We start from the raw sequence: 21,713 nt of genomic DNA on the forward strand, positions 1-21,713 counted from the left end.
GTATGTGGGAGGTCAGAATATTGACAAACTCCACTCTTTAAGAGATTGTTTTTACCTATATAAGACAATTGTTGAAATAGATAAATGAAGTACTTTTTGGGTCCTCGACTTTGTTCACGGCTCTCGTATATTAACCTGTCAACACCTGTATGTCAACAAAGTGCAGTCTGATATCGGTTTCAATTGGTCCTCCATGAATTCCTTAGACCTCAATAAGTATACTTCTAACAGTTGGAGGTGTAAATTCTTCACATTTATTGTACGATCTTGATATCTCAAACCCTTAACAAAGATTACTGGATATAATATATTAACGGTAGGTTTTGCAAAAGTACATTATTTTGAAATTCAGTTATCAATAAAAAGAAATATATCTTTCCAATTGATGTCTTCAGACAAAAATATAAAAGATTGGAAAAAAATTCTTTCTGTGTAGAAATAAGGATCCTGTTTATGCAACACAAAAAATACCAACTGTAAAATGACCGTTGTCTCTATTTATCAATCTTAAAATTTATGATAAATTATTTATCAACAAAAACAGCCAAATTTTGAATTATGATTTTTTTTTTAACTAAATGGTGTACACTGTCAAATGGATACTAATTCTACCCATACTTAAGCTACCTCATTGTGAAAGAAAATTTACCAATGAACTTCAGATTATTGAGTTATCTCCCCTTTCAGATATTTATATCTCCCATAGTGGTGGGTAAAAGTAGGAATTATAAGTATTTATTAATAAATTAGGTTTGCGTTCCTAATAAAATATAAATGATGACTCAAACATATTTAAAACCACAATGTTATAAACTGATACATTTTTCACACTCCCTGACATTTTTTCCCAGTTTTGCAAAATCAATTATTCTGTCTTTTTTCAGTTAAAACTTTTGTTCTTTTAAACAATACCAGAATCATCATTTTACAAATATTGTTTTTTAATTATTTCTGATGCATGAATTTTTGGTAAAAAAATATTTGAGTTATTATGTTTAACATGAAAAAACATCAAAGATTATTGTTGTAAAAATAAACAAAAAATTTCAATTTATCTTTGAGATACTATTTTGTTTGGATATATATATAAATAAAGTTAAATTCCCAGCTGCACTGCACATTAATAGACCACATATGATTAAATCTGGTGAAAATTGCAGGAAACCGAACAAATGATCACTTGCTTAGCTTCAAGTAAATGTAAACTGCACATCTGCATAATTACTGATATTGTGCAGTTGATAGGTGCAATGTCAATAAATTTGTCAAAGATTACAAATAATTTAGCCCCCTTATGTGTTATAATTACATAGAATGAATAATTCATAAGGGGGTGGAATCATAAATTCTCTGTTTAAAGAAATTTGTCAAGAATGAGGTTAAAAGATTGAATTAAACAAATTAACACTTTTGCCTTTTAGCATTTTTCAGACGACTCTTTAAAGTTTACAGTTGCTAAAATGTCACGATTTTCTTAAGAAGTGTTTATTGAGGTTACTTTGGTATAGAATTACACCCAACAATTCTGATACAGTCGGTTTTAAATGTCAAACAAACATTTTGCTTTTTTGCATAAATCTGATCCAATTTGTATCTTCTGTAATTTCATAAAGTTGTTTTGATGCTTTATTTGGAAACCTGAAGTCATGAATATTACATATTACACTATCAGCATTTATATGTTTATGTGGACATGAAATTGATAATAAAGCCCGGGCCTCAAATGGTTTGTATTTATAAAACTTTACAATTAAATTTACTGTATAATCCAAAACAGTAGATATTTTTGGTATTGGACTTATTCAATGGTGTTTTATCCTTGTGGACCTTTAGTAGTGTGTTGTCCCTTTGTACCATTGTTGGTACAATTTAAAACTTTTTAGCTTTTAATTATTTATTTTTTTACCAACATTGTTAATACAGAGGGATACACACAACAGTAAGAGATCAGCTGTGATGATTTGACCTTTGACCTATACTGTTAACAGATTTGTGAGATATTAAATGGGAATCACTTATGGGTCATTTAATTTTATGAGGTGTGAATCTCATTAAAAAGACATTCAAAAGTAATGGTCAAGTCCTTAAAATCTGCTTAGCCACTGGATAATCATTCACAAGCATGAGCCATCTGCTTCAGCCACTGTTAAATGACCAGTTGAATGGCTAATATTAAATTATTAGTAGACATTAGTACAATGGGATTTTACAGGTGCACTAATTACAGGTATTCTAATTAGCTTAGTTAAATTATCTATTGACCACATGTCTCAGTGCCTTCTATTTATCAGTAGCCCACAGAGATGTTGGTTTTGTCCAGTTACACTGCATTGTATTACAATAGTTTTATTACCTTCAAAATTAGGTTCATTTTTACTGAGACATATCATAGTTTGTCTGGATTGAAAAAAAAGGTCATTCAAAATTTATAAAAAAAGATATCTGTTAATAATTTTGTTATTTTTACAATGTAATGAAACAATTTACACATGAAAAAAACCCAAAAAAACAAAACAAATGCAGAATGTGTAATCAAGTACTTTATTGTTCTAAGATTTTTGAAATATTCCCAAGAAAGCATTTTGATTTTTCTTAGAGAATGTGAATATGACCACATGTGGCTTCAAGAGTTTAACTAGTTGGATATTATCTTTTTGCTGAATTATTTTAACACAACTAAACTTGTCAGAATTTCGCTTTGTACAATTTTCCTTGGATTTTGTAAGACTGTATTTGAAGCGCAAGTTTAAATTTGTTCATTGAAATTAAAAATAATTTGTATTTCACCAGTAAGAAAAGCTTTATTACAAGACTTAAAAATAACAGAACATTCTGATTTCTTCTTTAATGATGAAAAAAATTGATGTGTTGAGAAAAAATTTCCCAAAATTTCCATCACTTTATATTTTCTACAGCAAAATTGACAATAAAGCAATTTTTACATTTTATAAATTAGACTGAAGCATATAATTGTGTAAAATATAATTTATGTGCATATTTTAAAAGTTCATATAAATATCCCTCAGCATTTACTATGCTTTAAAGTAATAAAAGTGACTTGAGTAACTGCTAGATATTATAAAATACCTATAACTTTAAATTTTATTGCTAAATTTTATTAGTTCTTAAAAGATATTGAAATTTAACACTTAGTGCTTACAAGCTTACACAGAATGATTCAATAGTCATTAAAAATTTTAACCAATGACTGTTTTTAAATAATTCATATTTATATCTTTAATAAATTTTTGTAAGAAAAATGTTTTGATTTTTCTTTCTTATTTTTCTTCTTATTTTATTTAGATCTGCTAGTGTATGCAATCTTCCTACATATCTCTAATTTAGTAGGCTCCTAAGGTCATAGGGTTATATCATAAACAAATCGCTTTATGTATTACATAAATGTTTATATTCTTTATAGTGTTTAATGTGTTGCAGGTGTTTCAATAGATGGGTTTTATGGCCTCAACACATACCTAACATGGTCATAAACTTACAATTACATTCTTTTACCAAAAAAATCACTTTATTAAGAGTGATTTTATTCCAGATTTTCATTCTCAAATTTCATTCTCTAAAAAAAGCAATTTATGAATTGAAATTGGAAAAAGTTTAATGACGGTGTTTGTGAAGTCCTTATTTAGTGTCCTTAATTATAGTATTTCATAGCCAAGAAAGTCATTTTAATATTTTTTTTGCAATTTCCTGTGAATAAATTGTCTATGTGGACGTTGAAACTCATTTCTAAAATTTAAATTATGTCACCTTTTGCATCAGATGGAAAACGTAATAATGTATGAGCTGCGTTGTATAGAAATCGATATTTATAATACATAAATCAACCTATTTTGGGTAGAAAAATTCTCTATGCAAAATCTGTAACTACTTGAAAATTAAATTGATATAAAAGACTACAAAATAGGCCAAATGTCAAATTAAATTGATATAAGACACTACAAAATAGGCCAAATGTCAAATTAAATTGATAAGACACTACAAAATAGGCCAAATGTCAAATTAAATTGATATAAGACACTACAAAATAGGCCAAATGTGACACTACAAAATAGGCCAAATGTCATGACACTACAAAATAGGCCAAATGTGACACTACAAAATAGGCCAAATGTCATCTTTTATCTAGTATTTGAATGTTCCCAAAATCAATTAGAATTAGGCTTTTTGCACCTGTCTCAAGTCAGGGGCCTTTGTTATAGTCTTATATATTTTTTTAGGGGCCAGCTGAGGACTACCTTTGGGTGCACGATTTTTTCGCTGCCTCAAAGACCCATTGGTGGCCATAGGTTGTTGTCTGCCTTTTGGTTGGGTGTTTGTCTCTTTGACATATTCCCCATTTCCATTCTCGATTTTATGATGTATGTTCCTGTATACGTGTACTTGCATAAGACAATTTCTATCCAAAGCAGCCAATCAAATTTGTTTGAAATGTGACAATGTATATATATGATAAGTTTTCAGATACATACTTTAATAGAAGTCATAAAATTGAAGAACAATTAAATTCATGATATACTGATGATAAAATGTGAGAAGGTAAAGTACAGAAACCTTTGATTTAAATAGTATAAGGTGGGGTATCATTCATATTTTATTGCTGTTGATTTCAATGAGATGTATATAACTCTATCAAGTTTCACTATAATGATCTATGAAAAAAGTTTTTTTTATATTATTGGAGAAAATAAAGTCAAGTAGAAGTTAGTTTTTTAAGTAGGATAACAAAAAATATAAACTTCTTTGATTGAATGAAAAGACATCTGACCATATGAGAGATATATACACCTTTATATCTATTTATCTGCCATTAATAAGACATCACAAAGCTTCCCTTAAAATGTTTACGTCATAATAGAAATTATCAGAATGCCACAATGGAAAAGTGATTGTTGTATGTTGTTTATAGTTCAAGAGGCACAGACTCTCGGGGTCAATTAGCAGCCCAAATTTTCAAATAGCAAAAAGATCTATAAGAAAGCAATAGCAACACATTAAAGAGACATGATGTTACATAAAGTATTGTACATAGTAAACATCCTGGGTGGGGTTTTTACAACACTTATAAAAGTTTCTTATATCCATATGGCTGAAAGTGAGTACTTAAAAGCTAATGGGACTACTTTGCATCCATGATCTATTATTGTCCTCCCAATTCAGATTTAATAAACATTTGATTATCTTCTTGCAAACCAATAAATTATCAGAATGAAACAAAAAATAGAGATGTTACTTTGATAGTGATTTACAAAGAGTTTGGCTGTCTTGGACTATTGTAGTATATGATTGGCTGGACTCAAGAACCATAAAAACAATTAAACCAAATATAATAGATCTGTTCTTTTAATAGTTCTTTATCAATTGATTGCAACAGAAAATTCCAACTTGCCTCCAGTAGAGTAAGCAGTAAGATTGGTAGACAATTAAATTATCTTTTAAATAACCTGTAAACTAGTTGAAATAAAACTGACAAGATGTGTTTGTTTGGAGGTCCTTAGTCCTTTAAAATATAGTTGTTTTTACTTTGAGGCCAATTGATGATTAGAAATTGCATCCAGTCAAAATAATTTTTCATGCCTTAAAATGATGCCGTATGATAGAAAAGATTTTTTGTTTGTTCAATGAAGATGAGATTTATCCTTCCCTTAAACTTATCTTGTTTCATTTGAATTCTCTTAAGCTTTGACAGTGTATTTTTGACAGATGACTGATTGAGATTTCTTGGAGTCTTAAAAATGAAGTAAATTCTTAGATACAATATGGGACTTTGTATTTTGAAAGAAAATCTATTGATTATTAAAGAACTACAGGTGTTGTATTGAGAACAAGGTAAAAACAAAGAAAAAGTCACAGAGACCCATGAAACAGATGTGGAATCATTCATGGAGAATATAATCAAAAGGTCTTTTTATGGTATTGTATATTGCTTTTTCACTGAAAATTGCCAGAATTTGAAATTTAAAATTTGAAAACATCAAACATTTTAGGCATTGACAACATCTGTAACAGATGATATAACTATCTATTAAACTTTAACTTTATTTCTCTGGCAATAAAAAAGAATATAAAATTGAGAGTGGAAAATAGGGAATGTGTCAAAGAGACAACAACCCGATCAAAGAGCAGAAAACAGCCGGGTTCACAATGGGTCTTTGACACAGCGAAAACATCCTGCACCTGGAGGCTTGATTCAGCTTGCCCCTAAACAAAAAAAATATTTATGCCCCTGCCTTAGTGGAAATTAAGGCATTGAGTTTTATTTGTGTCTGTCCGTACTTCTTATTAGTTTAATTCAACCACATGTTATAAAACTTAAACAAAATGCTTATAAACACAAAACCCAGATCGGTTTGAATTTTTGTGGCGTCACTTTTACCATTATGCCCCTTCACAAATGTAAAAATAGCTGAATTTTTTGTTTCCGTTCTCTAACTTAAGTTTGCCTCAACCAAATGATATGATACTGATACGCAATGCTTATTACCACAATATGCCGATCAATATTGAATATTGGTGGAGTTGCTTCTTAACTGTTCTAAAGTTATGCTTTTTTTTATATTCTTTAATATATCATGGTTATTTTAATGTAAATAAGTATTTTCTTTTCTAGAGACGAATGCCTGTGTCTGCCCCTGTGAGATGATAATGAATAATTCATGAATATGCATGAACATTTCATGAACTGATCATGAACAGATTTCATGAACTGATCATGAACAGATTTCATGAACAGTTCATCATATCTTCATGAACATTTGATGAGCAATTCATGAACTGAAAATCGACAGTAATGTTCATGAACTTTAATGTTCATGAACAATTCATGAACAAGAAAGGTTCATGAGCATTTAAATGTTCATGAACAACAATGATCATGAACCCTTTCTTGTTCATGAATTGTTCATGAACTTTGTTCATAAATTGTTCATGAACATTGAAGTTCATGAACACTTAAATGTTCATGAACTTTCTTGTTCATGAATTGTTCCAGTAGATTCCACTGGAATTATCACTGGTAAATCCACAAACTGATTAACTAATATAAAAATTATGTGTGATATATAAACTTCTCTTCCTTTCTGTAATTCAAAACTTGCTGTCTCTGTATTTCCAACAATAATTGCTGAATAAAGGTATTAAAATGGAGTCTGCATAAAATCTGTTTCATATCATTGCTGGCAGCTCATATTTAATCCCCTAAAAGTACAAAAATATCCACAAAGAATCAATTGTTTCAATAGAAACAGCATTATGCATCTTAAATTGCATTGGAAGTTTAAGTTAAACTCAAATTTAGTACCCCCCCCCCCCTCTTTAACCCTTGAAGATGAAACTGGCGACTTAAATTATTATTAACGTTTCACCAAGTTAATTTACGATGAATATTATTCACACAATTTAATTTCTACATATCAGATTATCATATATACCCATGTACCATTTACATGTCAGATTACGATATGTCTGTTATGAATGTGACAACAATATATCAATTTATCATTCTTCATTAATTTATTGTCTGCCTAAACTTTCTGATGTTTTGCTCAGATTAAAATCCTAAATGTTTTATATTGCCTCAACAAATTGTATTTCATAATCATTATATGTTAAATCAAATACTTATCTGAAAACATCTGCGTTTGGATTCTCCATTTTTGTTATCCAGCGTAATCATATGACGTCATATTTGCAAGTGCGTTTAAGTCAAGGTGTCAATCTCGTCCCATATAATATCGGCCCGAAGTTGATTCGTCCCTGTTATGGTATTTCAGTGAACTTCTCAAAATCGGTCGACCGTTGGACTACGGAAACAGCCGATTTGCGGGGTTTGCCGGTTTGTAAAAATTTAAAATCACAAGAGTTACTTCCCCTTAATATGGGTGTTTGAGAATGTTTTGAAAATGTATTTCACTTTCATTAAAATATACGTTTTCCTTTTAAAATTTTAGTTTTGTATATAATATCTATCTTAAAATACAGCTACAACTTCTATTTCATCTTATTTTATTTTTTTATTTTGCAGGAATAAAAAAATAAAAACACCATACATTTATGATATTTCACGAATAATTAGGTAAAATGTTCTACTCTGAAAGGTCGAAACGGTATCTTTGATACTCATTTATTCGAGTGATGTAAGTTATAAATGTTACACCTAGTGATTCATCAAAACTTCATGACCATTCATAAATACTTTTAATGAACATTTCATGAATTTTTATGAGCAGCTAGTGATTCATCAAAACTTCATGAACATTCATAAATACTTTTAATGAACATTTCATGAATTTTTATGAGCAGCTAGTGATTCATCAAAACTTCATGAACATTCATAAAATACTTTTAATGAACAATTCATGAATTAAATTCATGAACCTTCATTTATGAATTATTTATGAATTTTCATGTACCATTCATGAACATTCACGAACCATTCATGATAGTTCATGAAGTCATGAATTTCTTCTCGCCGGGGCAAGATGCTGTTCTTCCGTTTTAATTTTGTAAAATAAAATCGTTAAATCTAAAACAATTTAGGATGATTTTGAAAATCTAGTGAATTAATAAATAACAGGATCTTGTAATTGTATATCTGTTAATGTATTTAAATTACTATAGAGGGATACATCATGCTATAGACTCCTTTGTTACATGAACAGATATTTTTACAAATATTGACATTAGATTCACAATGGTGTATTTTGTCCTCAGTTATGCAGAGGAGTTGTAATTTAATGCAGACTGGAGTGTAATAAAATGCAATTTGATTCTTATCGTTCTATTAACATCATGTCCATATTAAGGACTTCTTGTAGGTTTTTTCTTTTTTTATATATATGATGAATAAAATTAATATCTTAACATTCAATACTTAACACAAATTTGTTACTTGAAATCGCAGCCCACAAGTGAATCTACTGTATCACATTCTTGTCAAGATGATACATTTAATTTGGAAAGTAGTTTATGCTCACATTTAGAGCACATACAATGACAAAGGTATTTCAATAGTAATAGAACAATAAGATTTAATGCAATGTTGGATGATACAGAAACTGTTGAAAAATTAAAGTTTTGATATCAACTAGGTTTTTAGCTCACCGGACTCCATGTGAGCTTATGCCATCACTTGGCGTCTGTCGTCATCATCTGTTGTCAAAAACTATTTCAAAAATCTTCTCCTCTGAAACTACTGGGCCAAATACCTTCAAACTTTAACTAAATGTTCCTTATGGTATCTAGTTTATAAATTGTATCTGAAGTTTTGATCCATCAACAAACATGGCCACCATGGCTGAAAATAGAACATAGTGGTCAAATGCAGTTTTTGGCTTATATCTCAAAAATTAAAGCTTTTAGAGCAAATCTGACATGTTCAATTGGTCAAGATTTATCAGCCCTGAAATATTCAGATAAATCAAAAAAACCATTGTTTGGTTGCTGCCACTAAATTCGTAGTTTTAAGGAAATTTTGCAGTTTTTTGTTATTATCTTGAATATTTTTATAGATAGATATAAACTGTAAACAGCAATAATGTTCAGCAAAGTAAGGTCTAAAAAAAAGTTAACATGACCAAAATTGTCAATTGACCCCTTAAGGAGTTATTGACCTTTAAAGACAAATTTACACTATTTGTTCATCAAGTTTGCTAACATTTAAAAATCTTCTCCTCTGAAATACAGGTGAGCAATTCAGGCTCTTGAGAGCCTCTTGTTTTTATTTTCATTCAATCTGTTTCTAAGAAATTCATATTGATTTATTAACTTTACAATATTTTCACTTGTCAATGCATTCTGTATACATTAAATCTTTTTTCATTAAATCCTTTATAAAATTGAATAATGTTTTACAAGAAGAATAACATTATTAAGTATATTGATTTAGACTGTTCCATTTGGTGTTAATACTTATGATTTAATACTATTCAATATTTAATACAATTGTCCATGAGTTAATTTAAGTTATAGAGGTTATTTTAAATTACTAAGATTATGTAACTTTGGGATATTTAATAATATCGAAATCTGTTGAAGTATTTGTAAATTCTTAATCTCTCCCGTTTGTTTGTGAAAGGTAAGTACGTGTACGACACTTTCCTAATTTAGGATTAATTCAACTATATAGTTGGTGTTAGTCTGGGTTTTATCAAGTGTAAAATCTTAACTTTGTGATTTTTAACAACAACGTTATTATTATATAAGAAAAAGTTGAATTTTAAGAATTAAACTTGCTTCAAATAGATTTTGACTTTTGGGTTTGGGTTTTGATTGAATGATTTGTTGACACTAATATTCAATGATGTACCCTATGTGACAAAAATAATCAATGGTCATTATTTTAAAAATGGGAATTAGACAAAACATCAGGCTGAATACACATGATGGTCAAGTCATGAAGTTTACAACTCCAGAAACATTTTCAAATGATTTGTCAAATCAACATTTGTATACATTTTATTCAAAATGGAATGAAATACATGAAATCAAAAAAATAAACAAGTCTTTAAAAATTTCATGTGTCCCAAGCACTTTTCTGATTTTACCTTCAGCAGGAACACTCAAAAGCTGAATATTCAATAAGTCAATGATGTAATAAAAAAACTGAAACATTCCAAGAAGCATCATGTCCAGCTAGATATGTTGTCCAGTTGCAAATTTGATAAAACTCCCAGTAATGAGCTTTTTAAAACCTCCATTGAATTTGAATTATAGTTGATGATGGTTGACTCAGTTGTTTGTTTAGTTCTCCTTAATCAGTTACTTTTAGTAATGTAAATTGTTTTACCTCGACCTCTTGATATAAAGATTTGTACTAAAGATTATTATAATTTTCAAACAATTCAGTTCAGAATACTTTTACTGTTGAAATCCAAAACATTTCCCAGGAACTTGAAACAAAACCAAAGACTTTAGTTCTTACAATGAAAATGTAGACTGACAGTAATGCTTATTTTTGTTTATTTTTGAGATGGGAAATGTACATATGGAAACATTATTTTTTTCTTTTTTAGATACTGATGATCTGGTTTTTGACCTTTGGTTGACTGCATGTGACCAGCAGCTGTTTTGTGATTGGATATTGGTGAGAAATTTATCATGGTCATTTCTTTGTTTATTTTGATGATAATTACTTGAAGCATGTAAAGCTTTTTTAACCCCATGCTGACTTTGATCAGATTTACATGGGAAATGATTGTCATTTCAAAGTTTCCAAACTGAAATACTAGAATAACAGAAAAATGTATCATTGCATTGATAAAGCGACAGTGAAAGCATTTTATCACTGGAACTCAACACCAAGATGTAGAAATCAACTGATTAACTGAATTGTGCTATGCTTTGATAATAGATTGATAGAATAAGGCTGACTCTTAAAGCCAGGGTTACATCAGCACTGATAGACTATGGCTGACTCTTAAAGCCAGGGTAACATCAGCACTGATAGAATAAGGCTGACTCTTAAAGCCAGGGTAACATCAGCATTGATAGAATAAGGCTGACTCTTAAAGCCAGGGTGACATCAGCATTGATAGAATAAGGCTGACTCTTAAGCCAGGGTAACATCAGCACTGATAGACTATGGCTGACTCTTAAAGCCAGGGTGACATCAGCACTGATAGAATAAGGCTGACTCTTAAAGCCAGGGTGACATCAGCACTGATAGAATAAGGCTGACTCTTAAAGCCAGGGTTACATCAGCACTGATAGACTAAGGCTGAATCTTAAAGCCAGGGTAACATCAGCACTGATAGACTATGGCTGACTCTTAAATCCAGGGTAACATCAGCACTGATAGACTATGGCTGACTCTTAAATCCAGGGTGACATCAGCACTGATAGACTATGGCTGACTCTTAAAGCCAGGGTGACATCAGCACTGATAGACTATGGCTGACTCTTAAAGCCAGGGTGACATCAGCACTGATAGAATAAGGCTGACTCTTAAAGCCAGGGTTACATCAGCACTGATAGACTAAGGCTGAATCTTAAAGCCAGGGTAACATCAGCACTGATAGACTATGGCTGACTCTTAAATCCAGGGTAACATCAGCACTGATAGACTATGGCTGACTCTTAAATCCAGGGTAACATCAGCACTGATAGAATAAGGCTGAATCTTAAAGCCAGGGTGACATCAGCACTGATAGACTATGGCTGACTCTTAAAGCCAGGGTGACATCAGCACTGATAGACTATGGCTGACTCTTAAAGCCAGGGTGACATCAGCATTGATAGACTATGGCTGAATCTTAAAGCCAGGGTAACATCAGCATTGATAGACTATGGCTGAATCTTAAAGCCAGGGTGACATCAGCACTGATAGACTATGGCTGACTCTTAAAGCCAGGGTGACATCAGCACTGATAGACTATGGCTGACTCTTAAAGCCAGGGTAACATCAGCATTGATAGAATAAGGCTGACTCTTAAAGCCAGGGTGACATCAGCACTGATAGACTATGGCTGACTCTTAAAGCCAGGGTAACATCAGCACTGATAGACTATGGCTGACTCTTAAAGCCAGGGTGACATCAGCACTGATAGACTATGGCTGACTCTTAAAGCCAGGGTTACATCAGCACTGATAGACTATGGCTGACTCTTAAAGCCAGGGTGACATCAGCACTGATAGACTATGGCTGACTCTTAAAGCCAGGGTGACATGAGCACTGATAGAATAAGGCTGACTCTTAAAGCCAGGGTGACATGAGCACTGATAGAATAAGGCTGACTCTTAAAGCCAGGGTGACATCAGCACTGAAAGACTATGGCTGACTCTTAAATCCAGGGTGACATCAGCACTGATAGACTATGGCTGACTCTTAAAGCCAGGGTAACATCAGCACTGATAGACTATGGCTGACTCTTAAAGCCAGGGTGACATCAGCACTGATAGACTATGGCTGACTCTTAAAGCCAGGGTTACATCAGCACTGATAGACTATGGCTGACTCTTAAAGCCAGGGTGACATCAGCACTGATAGACTATGGCTGACTCTTAAAGCCAGGGTGACATGAGCACTGATAGAATAAGGCTGACTCTTAAAGCCAGGGTGACATGAGCACTGATAGAATAAGGCTGACTCTTAAAGCCAGGGTGACATCAGCACTGAAAGACTATGGCTGACTCTTAAATCCAGGGTGACATCAGCACTGATAGACTATGGCTGACTCTTAAAGCCAGGGTTACATCAGCACTGATAGACTATGGCTGACTCTTAAAGCCAGGGTGACATCAGCATTGATAGAATAAGGCTGACTCTTAAAGCCAGGGTGACATCAGCACTGATAGACTATGGCTGACTCTTAAAGCCAGGGTGACATCAGCATTGATAGACTATGGCTGACTCTTAAATCCAGGGTAACATCAGCACTGATAGACTATGGCTGACTCTTAAAGCCAGGGTAACATCAGCATTGATAGAATAAGGCTGACTCTTAAAGCCAGGGTGACATCAGCACTGATAGACTATGGCTGACTCTTAAAGCCAGGGTGACATCAGCACTGATAGAATAAGGCTGACTCTTAAAGCCAGGGTGACATCAGCATTGATAGACTATGGCTGACTCTTAAAGCCAGGGTGACATCAGCACTGATAGACTATGGCTGACTCTTAAATCCAGGGTAACATCAGCATTGATAGAATAAGGCTGACTCTTAAAGCCAGGGTGACATCAGCATTGATAGACTATGGCTGACTCTTAAAGCCAGGGTGACATCAGCACTGATAGACTATGGCTGACTCTTAAATCCAGGGTAACATCAGTATTGATAGAATAAGGCTGACTCTTAAAGCCAGGGTGACATGAGCACTGATAGAATAAGGCTGACTCTTAAAGCCAGGGTGACATCAGCACTGATAGACTATGGCTGACTCTTAAAGCCAGGGTTACATCAGCACTGATAGACTATGGCTGACTCTTAAAGCCAGGGTGACATCAGCATTGATAGAATAAGGCTGACTCTTAAAGCCAGGGTGACATCAGCACTGATAGACTATGGCTGACTCTTAAAGCCAGGGTTACATCAGCACTGATAGACTATGGCTGACTCTTAAAGCCAGGGTGACATCAGCATTGATAGAATAAGGCTGACTCTTAAAGCCAGGGTGACATCAGCACTGATAGACTATGGCTGACTCTTAAATCCAGGGTAACATCAGCATTGATAGACTATGGCTGACTCTTAAAGCCAGGGTGACATCAGCATTGATAGACTATGGCTGACTCTTAAAGCCAGGGTGACATCAGCACTGATAGACTATGGCTGACTCTTAAATCCAGGGTAACATCAGCATTGATAGACTATGGCTGACTCTTAAAGCCAGGGTGACATCAGCATTGATAGACTATGGCTGACTCTTAAAGCCAGGGTGACATCAGCACTGATAGACTATGGCTGACTCTTAAAGCCAGGGTGACATCAGCACTGATAGACTATGGCTGACTCTTAAATCCAGGGTAACATCAGCATTGATAGAATAAGGCTGACTCTTAAAGCCAGGGTGACATGAGCACTGATAGAATAAGGCTGACTCTTAAAGCCAGGGTGACATCAGCATTGATAGACTATGGCTGACTCTTAAAGCCAGGGTTACATCAGCACTGATAGACTATGGCTGACTCTTAAAGCCAGGGTTACATCAGCACTGATAGACTATGGCTGACTCTTAAAGCCAGGGTGACATCAGCACTGATAGACTATGGCTGACTCTTAAATCCAGGGTTACATCAGCACTGATAGACTAAGGCTGACTCTTAAAGCCAGGGTGACATCAGCACTGATAGAATAAGGCTGACTCTTAAAGCCAGGGTGACATCAGCACTGATAGAATAAGGCTGACTCTTAAAGCCAGGGTGACATCAGCATTGATAGAATAAGGCTGACTCTTAAAGCCAGGGTTACATCAGCACTGATAGACTAAGGCTGACTCTTAAAGCCAGGGTGACATCAGCATTGATAGAATAAGGCTGACTCTTAAAGCCAGGGTGACATCAGCATTGATAGAATAAGGCTGACTCTTAAAGCCAGGGTGACATCAGCACTGATAGACTAAGGCTGACTCTTAAAGCCAGGGTGACATCAGCATTGATAGAATAAGGCTGACTCTTAAAGCCAGGGTGACATCAGCATTGATAGAATAAGGCTGACTCTTAAAGCCAGGGTGACATCAGCACTGATAGACTATGGCTGACTCTTAAAGCCAGGGTGACATCAGCACTGATAGAATAAGGCTGACTCTTAAAGCCAGGGTGACATCAGCACTGATAGAATAAGGCTGAATCTTAAAGCCAGGGTGACATCAGCACTGATAGACTATGGCTGACTCTTAAATCCAGGGTAACATCAGCATTGATAGAATAAGGCTGACTCTTAAAGCCAGGGTGACATGAGCACTGATAGAATAAGGCTGACTCTTAAAGCCAGGGTGACATCAGCATTGATAGACTATGGCTGACTCTTAAAGCCAGGGTTACATCAGCACTGATAGACTATGGCTGACTCTTAAAGCCAGGGTGACATCAGCACTGATAGACTATGGCTGACTCTTAAATCCAGGGTAACATCAGCATTGATAGAATAAGGCTGACTCTTAAAGCCAGGGTGACATCAGCACTGATAGAATAAGGCTGACTCTTAAAGCCAGGGTGACATCAGCATTGATAGACTATGGCTGACTCTTAAAGCCAGGGTGACATCAGCACTGATAGACTATGGCTGACTCTTAAAGCCAGAGTGACATCAGCACTGAAAGACTATGGCTGACTCTTAAAGCCAGGGTGACATCAGCACTGATAGACTATGGCTGACTCTGAAAGCCAGGGTGACATGAGCACTGATAGAATAAGGCTGACTCTTAAAGCCAGGGTGACATCAGCACTGATAGAATAAGGCTGACTCTTAAAGCCAGGGTGACATCAGCATTGATAGAATAAGGCTGACTCTTAAAGCCAGGGTGACATCAGCACTGATAGAATAAGGCTGACTCTTAAAGCCAGGGTGACATCAGCACTGATAGAATAAGGCTGAATCTTAAAGCCAGGGTGACATCAGCATTGATAGACTATGGCTGACTCTTAAAGCCAGGGTGACATCAGCACTGATAGACTATGGCTGACTCTTAAATCCAGGGTAACATCAGCATTGATAGAATAAGGCTGAATCTTAAAGCCAGGGTGACATCAGCATTGATAGAATAAGGCTGACTCTTAAAGCCAGGGTGACATCAGCATTGATAGAATAAGGCTGACTCTTAAAGCCAGGGTGACATCAGCACTGATAGACTATGGCTGACTCTTAAATCCAGGGTAACATCAGCATTGATAGAATAAGGCTGACTCTTAAAGCCAGGGTGACATCAGCATTGATAGAATAAGGCTGACTCTTAAAGCCAGAGTGACATCAGCACTGAAAGACTATGGCTGACTCTTAAAGCCAGGGTGACATCAGCACTGATAGACTATGGCTGACTCTTAAAGCCAGGGTGACATGAGCACTGATAGAATAAGGATGACTCTTAAAGCCAGGGTGACATCAGCACTGATAGAATAAGGCTGACTCTTAAAGCCAGGGTGACATCAGCATTGATAGAATAAGGCTGACTCTTAAAGCCAGGGTGACATCAGCACTGATAGAATAAGGCTGACTCTTAAAGCCAGGGTGACATCAGCACTGATAGAATAAGGCTGAATCTTAAAGCCAGGGTGACATCAGCATTGATAGAATAAGGCTGAATCTTAAAGCCAGGGTGACATCAGCACTGATAGAATAAGGCTGACTCTTAAAGCCAGGGTGACATCAGCATTGATAGAATAAGGCTGACTCTTAAAGCCAGGGTGACATCAGCATTGATAGAATAAGGCTGACTCTTAAAGCCAGGGTGACATCAGCACTGATAGAATAAGGCTGACTCTTAAAGCCAGGGTGACATCAGCACTGATAGAATAAGGCTGACTCTTAAAGCCAGGGTGACATCAGCATTGATAGAATAAGGCTGACTCTTAAAGCCAGGGTGACATCAGCACTGATAGAATAAGGCTGACTCTTAAAGCCAGGGGGACATCAGCACTGATAGAATAAGGCTGACTCTTAAAGCCAGGGTGACATCAACATGTGCAGATTTTTAAGCAAGTGCACTAGTTCTGTCATTTTTAAGATGGGGTAGGAGGTAAAATCATAATTTTAGTCTTTGAATGGCAGGGTGCACCTGACTTATTATAAAAAAATCATCACTAATAAGGTTAGATTTTTTGAAGAGTAAAGTAGAATGCATCAAGTTAAAACCTCTTGGTTACAAATACAATTTTTAAGAATAGGCCATTACCAAAATTGATTTATCAGTAAATAGCTGCAGCATACCCCTAACCGCCTCTTTGTAAAGCCTTGGATAGGAAGATAGTATTTTTTGACACAGAATGTACATGAAAAGCCATGTTTTGATTGACATAAAATTGAGAATGGAAAGAATTTCTTTAAAATATGTCTATAAAAAAATTCAACAAGATAGCAAAGAAAAGAATAGGTAGGGAAACCTGTAGTGTTTTAATCGTTGTACATCCTATCAAAATATTTCTGATGAATATTTGAAGCAGGTGAAAAAGCCATCAAAATGAAATTTGTAGTAACCAAAGTCAGTAAGAAGTATTCTATAACTGTTAATATTCCCTATAGAAATAAACATTTCTGAGACCTTTTATCAGGATGTCTTGGCTAAGTAAACAAAGCTGGAAGAGAAATGGTTTAATCATGATTGAAGATTTGTGAAGACCTGTCTGGAATAATGAATTGATGATTTCTCAACTTGGCATGTAAACATGCTACAATTGTACTTTGTGAAGATAGTTTACGATTTTTCCTGATGTTACAGTGCACTCACCTGACCATAGTCTATCATTCAAAAAAACAAAAAAATATACAAAAAAATAAATGATGCTGGTTCTCATTTCTCAAGGAATCATAAATTTGATATTACTCTGATACTAGGAGCAAATAATGAAACTATCAAAATAAGGTACTCTCAAAATACCAACCTTTTTATGCCCCACCTACGTTAGTAGATGGACATTATGTTATCTGGTCTGTGTGTCTGTTTGTCTGTTCGTTCGTTCGTCAGTCTGTTCGTTCTTTCGTCGGTCCGCCTTCAGGTTAAAGTTTTGGTCGAGGTAGTTTTTGATGAAGTTGAAGTCCAATCAATTTGAAACTTAGTATACATGTTCCCTATGATATGATCCTTCTAATTTTAATGCAAAATTAGAGTTTTTACACGAACTTCATGGCCCACTGAACATAGAAAATGATAGTGCAAGTTTCAGGTTAAAGATTTTGGTCAAGGTAGTTTTTGATGGAATTTAAGTCCAATCTACTTGAAACTTAGTATACATGTTCCTTATGATATGATCTTTCTAATTTTAATGCTCAATAAGAGTTTTGACCCCAATTTCATGGTCCACTGATCATAGAAAATGATAGTGCGAGTAGGGCATCTGTGTACTATGGACACATTCTTGTTTCCAACTAGGTCATATTGATAGTTCAAGGAAAATGTACCAACAAAAATAAATAGATTCACAGTAAGCAAAAAAGAAAACGTTCTGAGACAAATTATTATGGTAAATGCAATCAAAAATGTTTTGGGAAGTTTAACTGCTTTGAGAGGGAACACATGACTGATTCCAAAGTGTAAAAGTTGTAACTATATAAACATACCTCAACTTTTTTTCTTGTTTAGAATGAAAAATGACTTGCATCTCAGAAAAGGTCATGACAAACCATATTAATTGATTTGTTTTGTGTTTAAAATGAAAAATGACATTTACATGTCACCAAAGGTCATGACAAATCAATATTAAAAACTGACCTGTGTCCACTTATTTAGTTAGGCAGGTCAGCAGTATCAGTTTGAAAATAAATATGATATGTTACTTAATAACACTGATATATGATTGTTTACATTTGTCTATAATGCACAAAAGTCTGCATGTTGCATCTTATTTCATTTTTATTTTGATTCAAGGATAAAATCACCATGAATCTCTGTAATTGATTCCTTCTCCTTGGATACCAGTTAATGTTATCCCAGTAGGGGGCGCCACTAAATATGTTTTTAGACAAGTCATTAAAAAGTTTTATCCATACATTATGAGGTTTTGGGAAGAATAAAACAACATGAAATATGTATAGAGATATCAAATTATTCTCTTTTATCCTCAAATTGATGTAATATTTATGAAATTGGATCACATATTTTGACACTCCCATTATTTTTCTGTAGACTTCAATTTTAAGTAAGCAGGCAGTCTTGTTTTGTTTTCAATAAATATAATATATTTATGTGCCATTCTCTATGATTTTTGACGTTTGATAAAATATTGTGATCTCTGGATCTTGTTTTTAAAATTGAGATGGTCATTGCACCTAACAGTATGTAAATATGAGTTTAGTATTATGCCTTTATCGTATAAAGGTTCATAATTATTATCTGAATGTGCTCAGATATGTATGCTATACAAAAGTCTATAGAGATTTAGCAGTTAGCACATCAATACTTTTATGTTTGTTTGAACGCAATGAATTTAGATCACGTACTACCCTATACAGTAGGTCCAACAGGGGTTTCAATAGTTTTAAGGTGGTACCCAACACCTTGACTAAAATTAATTTGGCTCGTTTAATTTTCATAACATTTTGACAAAATATTTACTTTGACCCTTTGAAAAAAATATAAAAATTTCAAAAAACTTGAACCAACATGTGACCAATCACTTTCTCGGAAAAAATGGTTGGATATAAATCAGTTTGGCAAACACTAATTTTGATCATTGAGAAGTTTAATATTTTCTTAACAATACAACTTGTTTAAAATGTTTAGCTGAGTTAACAGAGTTATCTCCCTGTAATGTTAGGTACCACCTTAAGCAAAACTTTAAGAGGCATATTTTGTCTTCCAAATTTGTACCCCACCTCTGCTCCACACTCAATATTGTCATCCCCTTAATTGAATGATGTGGGAAAAAATATGTTACACAAGATAAGGGAGTTCTGGGTAATATTTATTGTGTTTTTTACACCTCGTCAGATTATTTTCTTGTCCAACGTTAATTGAAATGCTAAAAATGGACAGGAAAGCCTTTTAAGAAAGTTGTTAAAGATTAGTTTTATGGCGAAAATCTCAGCGTTTACAAATAAAGTGATCCATATAAGGATTCTTTTGAATTTATCACTAATTAAGATTTATATTGTAAACTTCAGCATAACAAATTGGATTTTTCATTTGTAAAATTCATCAATTAGGGTAAATGGCAAATCAATATGGGAAAAGTATTATAAATGGTTGCCTCTTTTCGGACTTAATTAATCTAGGTTAATACTAGCGATGAGATCGGCTTTGGAAAATAATTATGTTCACCGTGATTGAATAATCAAACAATCTGCACCGTTCCAGGACAGTATCGACCGCCATTGTAAAACATTGAATGGTCTATTGTTTGTCTACGTACATACCAGCGTTCATTTCACACTTACTAGATTTCAGTCCAAACTATCTACAAAAAAACATGACTTTTCAGAATTCACCTGGAAGTTGAAAATAAAACTTTGGTTGCTGTTGACAACGCAGCATCATTCCGACACATAAGAAATAGTTTTCCATCTATTGGTATTTTTGGAATCAATAATGGAGGATGTTGGTATTATTATCATGTAGAGAGTGAACAGTGTGAGATGATAATATTGATCTTTAATGTTTTACCTTTAGGAAATACTGCATGGCTCTGTCAAGCATGCCTCTGTCATGCATCAATGATCACTTGAGGTTTTTTTTGGAATCCAGACTAATTTCTATCCAGATTTAGATTATGTACTATTTTAGTTACAGTGAACCCATCAAATATCGCAATAATGAAGTCATATTTGGCTGAAATCATTCTCAATAACGTCATGCTAGAAGTAGTAAACAACTGTACTAGAAAATGTATTGAATTAGCGAATTGCAATATGAAATTAACAATTTTCTTACTGTAATATTACGTAAAATACCCCTGTTGAGAATAAGGTGTAAGTCTATGGGATGTGGTATGACGTTTTTGTAATCTCCGGAGAATTATCTTCTCTGTCTTAATGTACTTTTATCACATCAGTTGTCACATGATGACTTGTTGTCCAATTAATGATGTATGGCTTTTCGTTTATTGTCCTCTTCCAACAGGGAAAAGTGCATCCTCAGCAACATCTGACCTTTTACTGGACGACACAATAAATGTTGAAAGACAATAAATTTCTTCTATTTTAATATTGATAGGATACTCTAGGACACTTTAAATGTTGAAACCTAACTGATGTTGTTCTTCTTTGTTCCAGAGAGTTTTATGTTCTTTAGGTGACATCAGTGCCCACTGCATACAAATCACAAAAATATCTAACTCCAAGGATAATTCAGAAAGGAAAGTCCCTTAGCAAATAGTAAAATCAAAAGCTCAAACATATCAAACCAACGGAAAATAACTGTCATATTCCCAACATGGTACAGTCATTTCCTTATGTAGAAAATGTTGGATTCAACCTTTTTTCGTAGCTAGCTAACCTCTCACTGTATGGCATTCACAACAAATATCAAAGTAGTGAGTGTAGTAATGTCAGATTCCTGTTAACTTAATGTGTGTGGACACAGGCATGATCTCTATTTTAATCAGATTGAGCAA

At 34.0% G+C, this 21,713-nt stretch overlaps 1 protein-coding gene across 2 annotated transcripts in view; it reads left to right on the forward strand.

Annotated features, from left to right (window-relative positions):
• The window catches only part of LOC139511216 (discoidin domain-containing receptor 2-like), a 159,926-nt gene that overhangs the window by 57,267 nt on the left and 80,946 nt on the right, over nt 1-21,713 (forward strand). For both annotated transcript variants that reach the window (XR_011661987.1, XM_071297795.1), the window contains exon 4: nt 11,028-11,098. The gene's annotated coding sequence lies outside the window, so the exon portion shown is untranslated. The remainder of the gene's footprint in view (nt 1-11,027; nt 11,099-21,713) is intronic.

This window comes from Mytilus edulis, chromosome 2 (genome assembly GCF_963676685.1).
Source record: "Mytilus edulis chromosome 2, xbMytEdul2.2, whole genome shotgun sequence".
Classification (NCBI taxonomy): domain Eukaryota; kingdom Metazoa; phylum Mollusca; class Bivalvia; order Mytilida; family Mytilidae; genus Mytilus; species Mytilus edulis.